Here is a 12,886-nt window from a genome sequence, read left to right as displayed (position 1 = left end):
TTCTAGCTATGTGGCCTTGAAGACATTAATGAGGTGTTTGTTTGTTTTCACAGCCCAGGTTTTCTCAGCTCTAGAATGGACACAATCAAACCTACCTTGCAATGTTGCTTGAGCTTTTAAGATAAGGTGTGTAAGACAGCTAATCATGGTGAATGTTCAATAAATTGGAGTTATCAATGTGAAGCATTTGCTTTCATTGATTTATACTTATTGAAAGCAGGATAATGGGCTAGCTTGGTTGTGCCTCTGTTTATGCCTGGATCCCCAGAAGGATTCTTGTTCGAGGAGAAACTGGTAAGGGAATGGTGGGAATTAGACAGATGGGGAAGAAGGCAAACAAGGGTACAATTTCAAGCGATGTCCCACAGAAGGTAGCTCTGGTGAGCACTAGACCTTAGAATCTGCACCTTATCCGAGCAAGGAAGGAGGGCTTTCATTCTCACACAGCCACCAATCATTAGCTAAAGAGATGGGAACCCCAAGAACTCTGGCTCCCCAAATGTGGGGGAAATGTCAGTAGTCTTAGGGAAAACCTGCAAAGCTGTCCGGGGCTGGTAGTTTGAATCACAGACACAGGGATCTGGAAGAGGTGCATAAAAACGGAAAGATATATGAGGGTATCTGAGTAAAATGCCAATGCCCTTTTCTGACTTCTGGGGGCCATTAGTCCTGGCTCAACTAGCCCCATCAATAAGAAGAGGTTTTCCTTGGAGAACTTAACCTGTCCAAATGTGGCTAATGGGAGGCATAAGGGCCTAGCTTTGGGGTCAACCTGGATTAAGACAAAATCTCAGCCCCCCTTCCCTGCCCTTTTATAACAAGTGTCATTGTGAATAACTGTTTTAGCCTCTCTGACTTAAATTTTCTCATTTGTAAAATAGGAATAATGATACACTACTTTTGTAGGCTTGTTCTACAAAGAGATCTTTCTGTTCACGGATTCTTTGACAAATATATACTGAGCAGCTGCTATATGTCAGGCTTGGGGCTAAGCATTGGTACGTTGAAATGAATCAGACACCAGTCCTGCCTTCCAAGGCGTTGGCATCAAGTGGAGGAGGCAGACATATAAATTACAGACTGCATGTCCTTCCTTGTACATCCCCTCTTTCTCTGTCTTCCTCTCTATCTATGTCTTGTTTTTGACACTGGTCATTTTTCCTCTCCTTCCTTCCGCTCCACTTCCTTCCTCCTGCACTTGCTCTCTACATTTCCATTGTGCATCCTCCTACCCTCACCACAGTTCTCATTTTCACATCAACAGGACAATATCCAGCCTTCTGTCCATTTCCTGCCTCCCACTGGTGTTTGCCGGGGGCCCTTCGGAAGGCTGTGAGTCTATGAAGCTCTGAGGAATTCAATTCATCTCAGTCCCTCAGGTGTGACCAAAGGTGACTTAGACACAACATAAAGCCACCTGGTGCCTCAAACCAGCTCAGGGGCCAGGAGAGGGTGGAGTGTGGGGAGCACTGGGGCAACTGTGTCCAGGTAAAGGGCAGATGGAATATATTGCTGATTGCTCTATGGCAGTGCTGGATCTGGGAGGATCTGGATGCCATTTCTGATCTCTCTGCTATTATGCAGATGTGTGGATGCTCAAAGTGCACTGGGTTTGGTGTCAGGAAATTCCTGGTTTCCATTCTAGCTTTGGGACTAATGTGTGATTTGGGACTTTGTTTTCCTCAGCCTAGGATACAGAGACTGTGATCTTTCAGGTCTGCTGAGGTCCTCTTGGCCAAGAACTCTTCCTTTAAATATTTTAGATCTCCCCCAACCCCCAGTGTGTCATCCTTGAAATGGTACCCACTCGGTGATCCTATAATAACAATCAACTTTTTTTTTTTTTTCCATTCCAAGAGTCTAGGGGCTAATTCGCCTTGGGTTTGAGAATGATCTAAACACAGGGCCCTGGAAGCAGGCTCTATGGGCTGGAACCCAGCGGCCATTTCATTGTGGAGTCTGGGCAGCTGCTGCAATGAGAAGGGAACTCCGGCGACTCAGACCAGAATGTCATGCAGTCTTTCCAGCAGGCTCTGAAAGCAGCATTTTAAGAACCATACCAGGGAGTTGGTGGGGCACTGAAAATACCTTCAAGACACATATGCTTGGCTTTCCCCCCAATACCCTGCCTGAGTCATGGAAGATCTGAGCATCTTTTGTTGTCTGCACAATATGGCTCTTCACCCTTGGCCCTTTTTCCTGCAGAATTCCTGGCAGGAACAGATGGAAAAGCAGATGGGAAACTCTACGAGGGTCCACAGAATCAAAGACGATGGCCTTTGTGTATGAAGTTGCACTACCTCAAGCTCCCACCTAATTTCTCAGAAACAGGCAGAATATTTGACAGAACACGTGAGCTCCTCATCCCATCTGAATCTCTTGAGCCCACTTCACTTCCTCTCGATCAATTGTTTTTTCTTTAGCTGTGGCCCTGGCAGCCGCTGAGCATGTACCCCCACATCACACCTTGTCCAGGAGTGCTGCTGAGATTTCACCTTCTACTTCAACACCTCCCTGCCTGTCTCCATTGTATGGGATAACATTTGGAAGCATGTGCAATGTGGAAGCATGAGGGGTTAGCACCCCATGGGTCAAACCTTGACCAGTAAGGGATGGGGACTGGAGGTGCATATTCCCCATTCTGCCTCTTGGAAGAAGGGCTCTAGTGCCTTCTACCAGGTCCTCAGAGGCCCCAGTGGGCTGGAGCCCAAGAGCCCACAGTGGCCATCAAGTTCATATAGCCCTTGTGATTGGCTTTTCCTCCTTCCCTCTTTTCCTCCTCCTCCCTTTTCTGGGGATCTCTCCCCAAAACAACTGTCTTGAAGCTCTACCTTGTACCTGTGTCACATGGAAAACCTTATATAAAGTGGTTCTCTAGAATGATTCTGCCAAGTACAACCTTAACCTTGAACCTTTTCTCCAAACCCACCCGCACACACCACACTCCATCCTGTGAGGCTCTCAGTTATTTTGAGGACCCACCAGCTCTTGAGCCGGAGGGGATACACATCCACTTGGGCACTAATTGGCCCTGGACAAGAGTGTTAAGAAACACCCCCATTAGATGAAAAGGTGGGTACAGAAGAGAGGTTTTATCTAATGTCTCTAACACTCACTATGATTAAGAAGACAGAAATGAGATGCCATTGAAAGTTACCACTCCCTCTTCTGCCCCCCACCACACATACTTTTTTATAATCCTCCCACTTCCTGTTTTCTCCTGGGTGATTAAAAAGTGTCTTCTCACACATTTCTCATATCAGAAGTTAATGAGGATTCTAATTAGGGTTACTGCACACTTTGGTGGTAGTTTGCAAAAAAAAAAAAAAAATGTGGCTCTGGCTTCTTGTTTGTCAGGCTGCCAGCCTTTTGCATCTTCGCCAACTATGCCCACTCTAATAATCATCATCATCACTATCATTTATTGAAAGTCTACTATGTGCCAGGGAATTTGCATACATTGGCACTCGCCTTTACAAAAATCAGATGAGGTAGGAACGTTTCGCCCTCATTTTAGATGCGGAAAGGGAAGGCCAGGCTGGTGAAGTGATTGGCCTGAAGCTATGCTGCTAGGAATTGGCAGGCCTGGGATTCAACCTCAAGTCGATCCTCTGGTCGAGAACTTTCCATGCCCAGTTTGCACAGAGGGTCTTGGAGAGAGAAGAGAAGACAGCAGGATAACTTGTCACTGCTTCTGGAAAAGCCATCCATTCCAATCAGAGTATTTGCTAAGTTATGATGTCCGTAGCCTCGGTTTCTTAGTCTCTTTGGGAACAGTGCTATATTCCTTATTTTCATATCAACAGGAAGATATGCAACCTTCTGCTGAGGGTAGAGAATCCCAGGAGACTCTGAGACACCCAATTAGAGGGGGAGTAACATCAGACCCTGGAATAGACTGATTGCTTATTCATTATTCTCGTTATGTCTGAATCCTTCCATCCATCGTACTGAAGGCTGTCAGCAATTACCACTGCGTTCCTTTCAGAAAGGGCCTCTTGGCCCGGTAATCATCTCTCCAAGAAATGAGCAGTTTCAGGGCAGACTTCCTGATGTGACATCAAACTTCTGCTGTCTCTGGGGCTGCCCAGTGAATCCTCAGCCAACACCTTGGGGGCAAAGCAAGAGGATTGGACTGTTGCAAAGGCAGAAACAATCTCTTCAGCCTTGTTAAGTGCCAGTTGTCTTGTTGAGCAGGTTTGCCCAGAGGCAATGTGGTCTTGACAGATCAGCAGATTAATGCCAGGTAATGGAGGATCAGGTATGAGCTGGATTGTCTGCACAACAAGAGGGAGTTGGGTCTTTTCCCCTCTCCTCTCAGCCAGGGCCTCTTTCTCATCTTTCTCTATCTTCCTCCTCTCTCCTTTACTCATCCTCCTGAGTATCTGCTTAACACCACACACTGTGTGCCTGACTTTACCAGGTCAAGAGCCTCACCCTCCCACTGCCTCCTCACACTTCCTCCTCCCATCTTCTATTCTGGTTCTCTCTCTCTCTCTCTCTCTCTCTCTCTCTCTCTCTCTCTCTCTCTCTCTCTCTCACACACACACACACACACACACACACATTCTCTTTCTGTCTGGATCACTTTCTTTCTTTGTTGTTCAGGAACTTGCCAGCCTCTAAAGCCTGCCTTCCCCCCAGACACATTCTCTCTTTCTGACTGTCTCTCTGTTTCTCCTCTCTTCATCCCCACTTCATCTCTGACTTTCTGTTTCACTCTCTCTCTTGTTTTCATAGACATAAAAATAATTCATTCTATTTTGAGGTCAGTCTACATTAAAGCATCACCATCTTCTCCCATTTCCACTTGTGTTGCCCTAAACAAGTATTATATCATTCAAGTTCAGAAGAAGTTAAACCTGGATATGGCTGACTCCACAGCTGTGCTGTTAGAAGCAGCCTCAACTTCCCTCTTCTACATCCAATCTGTTTCCAGTTTCTGGCAAGTTCATACTCTACTTCTCAAACATGATACACACCTCCCTATTTGTCCATTCAACACACACCACTTAATCACCTGCTCTATGTCAGCATCTATACTAATAAGTTTGAGACAAATGACAGAAAAGACAGAATAAGACATGATCCCAGTCCACACAGAAAAGAGATAACCACTTTCTTTGTGTAAGTTTTCTTCACTTCATGCCTGGGTTAGTAGAACACATTTTGGTTAACCCCCTCTTCATTACGCAGTTAGATTATCCAAAGCTTTGTTTAAACATTTTAATAGAATCCCTTCCCCGTGGAATAAAGAAGCGTTATTTAGCACACTCCATAACCTGTCCTGCAGCCTCCTGGACTCATCTTTGACTTTTCTCTTCATGTTCTAGAAAAATTAGGCTTTTGGAAGTTCCCCCTTAAACCACCAGCTGTTCCCTGCCACCTGGCCTGGCTCTTTCCTCTTCCCAGAATGACTTGTCTTCTACATCTGGTCAACTGTACTCCTTTAACACTCAGATCAGCAGCTTCCCTTTGCATGGCCTGTAAATATCCATTATTAAAATTATAACATTGTTTTATAATATTCTGCTTCAGAGTCTTTCTCTCGACTAGACTGGGAGTTCCTAACGATTTATTTGTCTTTGAATTGCCATTGCCTAGATTGGGTGTAAAGTAAGCCAGGTGATAAATATTTGAATGAATAAATGAATAAATAAGTAAATGAAAGAATGCTATTTTGACTACAACTCATTTCCTTTCTGAGCATTGATAGTCCAGGGCTTCCTGAGCACAGGGGACAATTTGTGGTTTGAAAGATGTAGGGATCTTCCTTTGGTGGGGGTGGGGGTGGGGATGGGGGTGGGAGTGTCTTCAAGTCCTTTGAGTATCTGATGTAATCATTTCACCAGAAAAAGACACAAACAATATATTTGATGTAGTCATGGGGAATTCATGCATTTCCAATGCCCCTTGGCCCCTTTGAAGCCAGTATTAAGAACTCCATCCCTGAGCCGAAACCGGTTTGGCTCAGTGGATAGAGCGTCGGCCTGCAGACTGAAAGTTCCCAGATTCAATTTCGGTCAAGGGCATGTACCTTGGTTGCAGGCACATTCCCAGTACGGGGTGTGCTGGAGGCAGCTGATCGATGTTTCTCTCTCATCGATGTTTCTCTCTCATCGATGTTTCTAACTCTCTATCCTTCTCCCTTCCTCTCTGTGAAAAATCAATAAAATATATTTTTTAAAAAAAGAAAAGAAAAAGAACTCCATTCTTTTGAAATGAAGCAAGGATACGATGAGCTGCCAGAGAATCTCTGTCCATTCAGGAAGTTTTGAGGGAGTAGAAATGGGATTAGAACTCCCTGCCTTGTCTGTCTGTTTTCCCTGTGATATCACATCTCCTCTTGACTGAGAACTTGGCCATCAGTATGGAACTTCCCTGGATAATATTTTCTTTCTTTGTTGCTACTGACATGAAAAGCTTTGTTATAACCTGGAAAAGTGACTTGGTTGATTTTTGGAGATGCTGAGTAGGGTAATTGGATAATTAAGCTGGTCTAAATAGCATCTGGCTTAGTTCTAATTAATTATATGGCTAGTTACTTAACTCCTGGGATTATTTCTCCTCATCAGTAAGATTGAGTTAATAATAGCAAACCCATAACGTACTGCATAGATAACATTCAAGGGTGCAGACTAGGACAATATCTGGTATTGTCAACAATCATACCACCAGCACCATCATCATTAGCATTGTTATCATCCCTAAGATTCAGGTCTCTTAATCTGACTATGTGATGGCTTTTCTTATTTGCATCAGTCCTTTTCATAAGCAGAAGGGATGCTGGCTGAAGCCATTTCCTCCAGGCATGTTTTTCACCAATTTAAACATTGTGGTTCTGGGAAACAAGGCAGATATCTTTGCAGCTATTGCCAGCTCTTTAGGAGTGTCCACTTGGGATCAAATACTTATGTAAAAGTCCCAACCTTGACCTTTAGAATTGGAATGCTCTTTCTTTCTTTAACGTTTTAGACTCCCTTTGGTGCTGCTTAGAAACTGATGAAACCTAAAATCCTCTCATTAAGTGCTTTTTGAAGGAACACCCAGTTTAAACACTTAATTTTATTGGTAACTATAACCCGTGTTTGCAATTTTCTTTGCAAAAAACTCTGAGATTTTGAAAGCAGCCCTCTGCAAATAAAAACATCCTGACCAGACTTCTCAGCATGCCCTGTGTGGATGAATAGTTTTGTAAATAGAAAATATTGTGCATTTTCCTGATTTCGAGTGGCTGGAATTTTACTAGAAAATCACAGCAGCCCCAAGGCCATGTAATTCAGTGTTCCCGACACCATTCGGCCATCTGCCATTTGCTTCCCCAACCTCAGTGCCCCTCCCTACAACCCTATTTGGAGACAGTTAAACTTTGATTACATAGAATAGTCTGAGTAGGGAATGTTCTGAATAAATATATACAATATCTGGTTCATTAGAGAATCATCCCAGTAGGAAAATATCACTGTGTAGGCCTATGAGTATTATCAGTACCACTTATTAACTGCGTGTCTTTGTTCAAGTCACAACTTTGAAGTCTTTGTTACTATAGCCAAAGTTTCAAGATTACTTTGAGGATTAGAAATAAATTTGAAAGGCATGCAACATATTATAGGTGTTCAGAGAGAGTTGCTTCTCTTCCCTTCTACTTTTTCATTAATTTATTTAACAATATATTGAATAGCTACTGGGGGCCAAACACATTCCTAGGAATTGGGGATATAATGTAAAATAAAACTATGTTGGCCATGCCCTTGAGATAATATAGTTAAACTGGGATATACTCTAGATGGGGAAGTTTAGGGTGCTTTGGAAGTTCATAGGAGAGGAATCTAACACAGTCTAAGTCCATTTATAGATTATAGAGGGACTACAAATGATGGTGATGATGATGATGACAGCACTCACATTTTGTGCTGAGCACTGACATTAGTGACTTGACCAAGGCCACATAGCTGGTAAGTGTCAGAGTTCAATTCAAACTAAGGCTCTTCCTAACTCCAGAATCTAAGACTCTCTCCAAGCTCATGGAGCATAAGGATTTACTCCGAAGTAAACAAGGAATGAAATTTGGAGCTTTCATATGTTTGCACTGTGATGACATCCACTATACTCTTTCTTATAATCCAAACTCACTACATTAGTCCTCGGGTTACATGGGAGATATGCAATTTTCACAGTAAGTCAGAACCCATCTACATAAGCACCTATGTCACTCGTGTGGAGCACATACACAGCAGTAATGAAGTGAAACCATAAAAAAGAATAAAAAAGAAATATAACAATTCCTTTACTTGTGGTAAGTAAATAATAAAAAACAAATGATATGTGTACATATGTCAAAATGATGGAACTTTTTATTTTATATAAATAAATGGGAGATGGCGCTGTAACCAGGAAATGATGTAACCCAAGGACTGTCTGTATTTTCAATATTTTATAACTCCATGTAAGAAGGAACTGATGGGTTAACAGTGTCACTTGCCTACCAAACACCATGTGCCTAGACCACATATCCATTCTCTGACCGGGAATGGATATGGGCTTGTTACCAACAGCTTCCATGAGCCATAGAGGATTTTGACAGTGTTACATCCAGACTTCGTGATCCTCAAGGACCACCAGGGAGCCAAGTCCGATGCAATAAACAAAAGAGCCTTTTCCATGCTAGCATGGGCTCTGTCCCACTCATGCCGGCAGCATGGCAGAAGAGAGAGCGAATTTCGCCCAGTTCAGGGGTTTTACTCTGGTTGGTGGTGATGTCACTGCTTTGGCTAACCCTGATTGGTTGGGCGAGGGCTAGGGATAACTCCACCCCGCCCTGCCCTCTCATTCCCCCCTTGTCTAATGTGCCTAGTCAAATCATTGACTCAGCCTACTTTCTTTCAGCATAAACAATAAATACAGTTACCAAGACCCTTAGTACCACAGTTCCCATCAGTATTGTCCTCACTGAAGTCCAGTTCCCCTCCTGCAGGCATCAGTTCTCCTCCTGGCCTGTAGTTGCCAGGATCCAGGCCATGCAAGAGCTGAGAGTCATGTAGTCAGATCTGGGTGCCATCTACTTCAACAGCAGTGGGCGTGCTCAGGATAACAGTGCAGCGTCCCTTTGAGTCCTTGGGCAGTGAATTTCTTTACCCACATTGAGCTCTGAGGCTACGGGGTCTGCGGTGGGCACTGGCAGTGCATCTGGAACAAGTAAATTGCAGAGCCTGTAAGGACTTGAGCAAGAGAATGGTTACCATACATGATCCCCTCCCAAAAAAGGAGAAACTTGTCCCAGTAAGGGGTATACCTGGCCCTCAAGAGGGCAAAGGACAGGGGGTTGGTTCAATTTTCACCGATTCTAGGACACATTTAGTTAAACCCCCTTTCCAGAGTCTCACTTACCTGTCCTAAGGCTAGAGCTATACTCTGAGATACCTTAGCTACCAAGGTGGGGCTGTTATCTGATACTGGCAGCTCGAATCTAGGTATAATCTCCTGGAGTAATCTCTTGACTACTATAGAGGCAATTTCTGTCTTAGTGGGGTATACTTCAACCTAATCTGAAGTGTCTACAAAGACTAGACCTTAATGCTGGTGATTTAATGTCTGAAATCCACCTACCAATGCTCTCCTGGGGAAGTTCCCTGGACCCGAATTCCCAGGGGGACAGAGAATAGTGTGAGGTGGGAGTTAGTGAGCTTCAAGCTCATTTATGGCCAACTTGCTCTCAATCAGATATAAACATCCTCAGGAATCAAAACATCTCTTGCTTTGCCTCTAAGTTCTGTGGCTGAGGATGACAGTAGATGGGAGTTCGCTGGCAGGTGGAGCCCACAGGTCTGTCATTGTGCAACTTTAATATCTACAGCATGACAACAGCTTCGAAAGTGGCAGATAGAAAACACAGCCATTAATTAAATCAGCCAGCTCAGTGGGCTCCCTCTACTGAGACCCGGAAAGTAGAGATAAGAGGAAGCAGTTGCCTTTGAGGTGCAGACCGAGAGAAAGCCAATCTCCCCACCACCCTTGAATGCCCTCAGACACTCTGGCACAACAATAGGCTGTCTATCAGTCAGTGAGGAAAACTGGTCCTGATATGCTTGGTGCCTGAAAAGAATGGGCTGATACCAGCTACAGTATGATGTGAGGCAGCTTGAGCATTGACATGGCTGATCACAGACAGAATAAACTGGTTTTCATACAATATCGTTGGAAGTCCAAATTCCTGATCCTGGAATCCGTGGCTGTTTGGTGAATTTCAGCCTCATTTCTAAGCTCTTTGCTTTCCCAAACACATTATCCCCTTTTAGCTCTCTCCACAGTTGGTCTATATTCAAGGACTTAGCAGTTGACCTGCTGTTTTGCCCACCTGCCTGGAAGATTCTTAAAGGTAGGAACTCTATCTTGTTTATTTTTTTAAAAAAATTTCTTTATTGATTAAGGTATCACATATTTGTCCTCAACCCCCCCATTCCAATCTCCCACCCCATCTCTACTCGTGCCCCCACCCCCTATTGTCCTTGACCAATGGTTAGGCTTATATGTATGCACATAAGTCCTTTGGTTGATCTCTCCCTTTTATCCCCACCCTCCCTTTGAGGTCCAACAGTCTGACCCATGGCTCCTTATCTCTGAGTCTGTTCTTGTTCATCAGTCTATGTTGTTTACCATTTCCCCTAGATGCGTGAGATCATGTCCTACTGGAAATATACTTATAAGAATCAAAAATGAGACAAGCAATAATTGTTATGCTGAAAGGCATATGAATCAGTCTGTAGTGAGTTTCTTTCTGAACCACCAGTTCTTTTGAGACCCAATTTCAATGTCAAACAGTTCCTATGTGTACATGTCAGCAATGATATTTCCGTTCTGGATGGTGGACAAATGGTGGTAATGCAGGTCTTAACCCTCTCTAGTTTTCTGGTTTGGTCCTGGGCAACCTGCAGTGATACACAGCTGCTGACTGCTATTATGGCAAGGCTTCATCAGCTCTATCTTGTTTATCTTTTTAACTTGGCCTATAGAGGCCTAATAGAGCTTCTCTATTCTGGTCCAGGTAGTGGGTTCTCAAAGCTTTTTTTTATGTTGAATGAAAAAAGGAAGAAAAGAAAGAAGAGAATCCAGTTGTCCACCCATGTAGTGGGCACCCAGCATGAAGCATGGTGATTGGGGTGCACTACATTCACTATGATCACCCGATTGAAAGATGTAAAGCCAATCCTTGCTCTCTCAGCTGTCAGTTACCAAATGGGACATTAACTATCTCTCTACTCTGCTCCTTCTAAATCCCTGCTCCTAGGTATATCCCTCCATTCACCCCCCACTCTCATGCATAGGTATGGGTGTCTCTTCTACTCCTCATTTCAATCTAAGTGCCAACAAGCCTCTATTTACTTGCTTTAAATTGTCTTCAATGTGACTAACCTTTCCTCGGATGAAAATATTTGGAGGGAAATCCAGAGCACAAAATGTGGGTTGAAATACTAACCATCTCCTTGATTCCTTATTATTCACTGTGCCTGACCTGCACTTTTCATGGTGGTTGTTTCTGTAGAGCATACAGTATACTGCATTAGCCCAAGACATTGTTGCTTGCAGCTTTTTGCACTCTTGTGTTCGCTGGATTTGTATTACACATGTGTATAATTTTTTATTTCACACTAAAAATAAACCCCACGCAAAACAAAATAAAATACTGTAAAATCGTTTGTTCTGCAAAGATTAATCCCATGATAGTATTCCTCTTACTCTTTATTATCATAAACAGAATGCCACTCTTGTTTCTAGCCTTGAGTTGCATTTCAGATGACCCTCCTTCAAAAACCTTAATTTTAGGAAGCTCTGGTTTCTGAGTAATAATAAAATCTGAGTGTAAAGAATCCTTCTGGAGCTGGCCTTTCCAGGTGTTGGATCCCAAAGGCTCTGGACAACTTGTAAGCAAGCCACGGTATCCAATATCAGAGCCACCCAGAGTCCCCAGGTCTCCTCCTCCAATTAGAGACATAGTCCATGAAGAGGGCAACGTGACACCTGGGTTAGATTCATAAATTAGCTGAACCTGGAGACAGAAGAACTGAGTTTTGATTATACCAGTTATCAGCTATGGGACTTTGGACAGTCTTTCTAGGCCTCGGTCTCCAATCTGCCAACTGAGAAAGGTAATGCTACCCTCGTGATAGAGCATGACAATTGCTTACAATGGGCATGTGAAAGCACCTTGAGAACTCCAAAGTGAGACATAAATCTGAAAGATATCGTCATCAAGGAGAAAGATGGACATAGAAATGACCCAGGTATGCAATCTGGGTGTGGGCCAAACCTGCACGATGCTCTTACAAATGTTCCCTAAATTAAAAACACTGACTGCTGAAATCACAGACCCAAAGCAGAGGAAGATATAGCTCCATCCATCATGGAGATTTTAATGTGTTCTCCAGTGGAGGAAAGAGAGTAGACAGGTTGACTTCCTGAGACCTGAGGGAATCCTATCCTGTCCTACCCATTCATTTTACAAATAATTCTCATCAAGCATCACAGAGCATCACATGACATGATATACATTGAGGATATGGAAATCAATAAGACATGATCCATTCTCTGTATGAGTGGAGAGTTAGTATGGAGACAGAAATCACTCCTTTCTGGGGAACGAGGCAAAAGGTAATCAAAGAAAAGCAAGCAGTTTTAGGGGATTTTTTAAGAAGAAGAATTGCCAACATCCAGAGTGTTTTGGTCATCAATCCACATTGCAAGCCATCTTTTAAACTCTAATTTGTCTCCATCTGCAGGCTTGGATGGTGAGAATTTTTGTTTTCAAGATAAGGGATCAGAAAATAAAGATTCACTTCTGCTCACCAGACATCAGATATATATATATATATATATATATATATATATATAT

Source organism: Pipistrellus kuhlii, unplaced genomic scaffold, assembly GCF_014108245.1.
Source record: "Pipistrellus kuhlii isolate mPipKuh1 unplaced genomic scaffold, mPipKuh1.p scaffold_m20_p_4, whole genome shotgun sequence".
NCBI lineage: Eukaryota > Metazoa > Chordata > Mammalia > Chiroptera > Vespertilionidae > Pipistrellus > Pipistrellus kuhlii.
The sequence above is the reverse complement of the archived record's forward strand: the minus strand, read 5'-3'. Positions refer to the sequence as shown.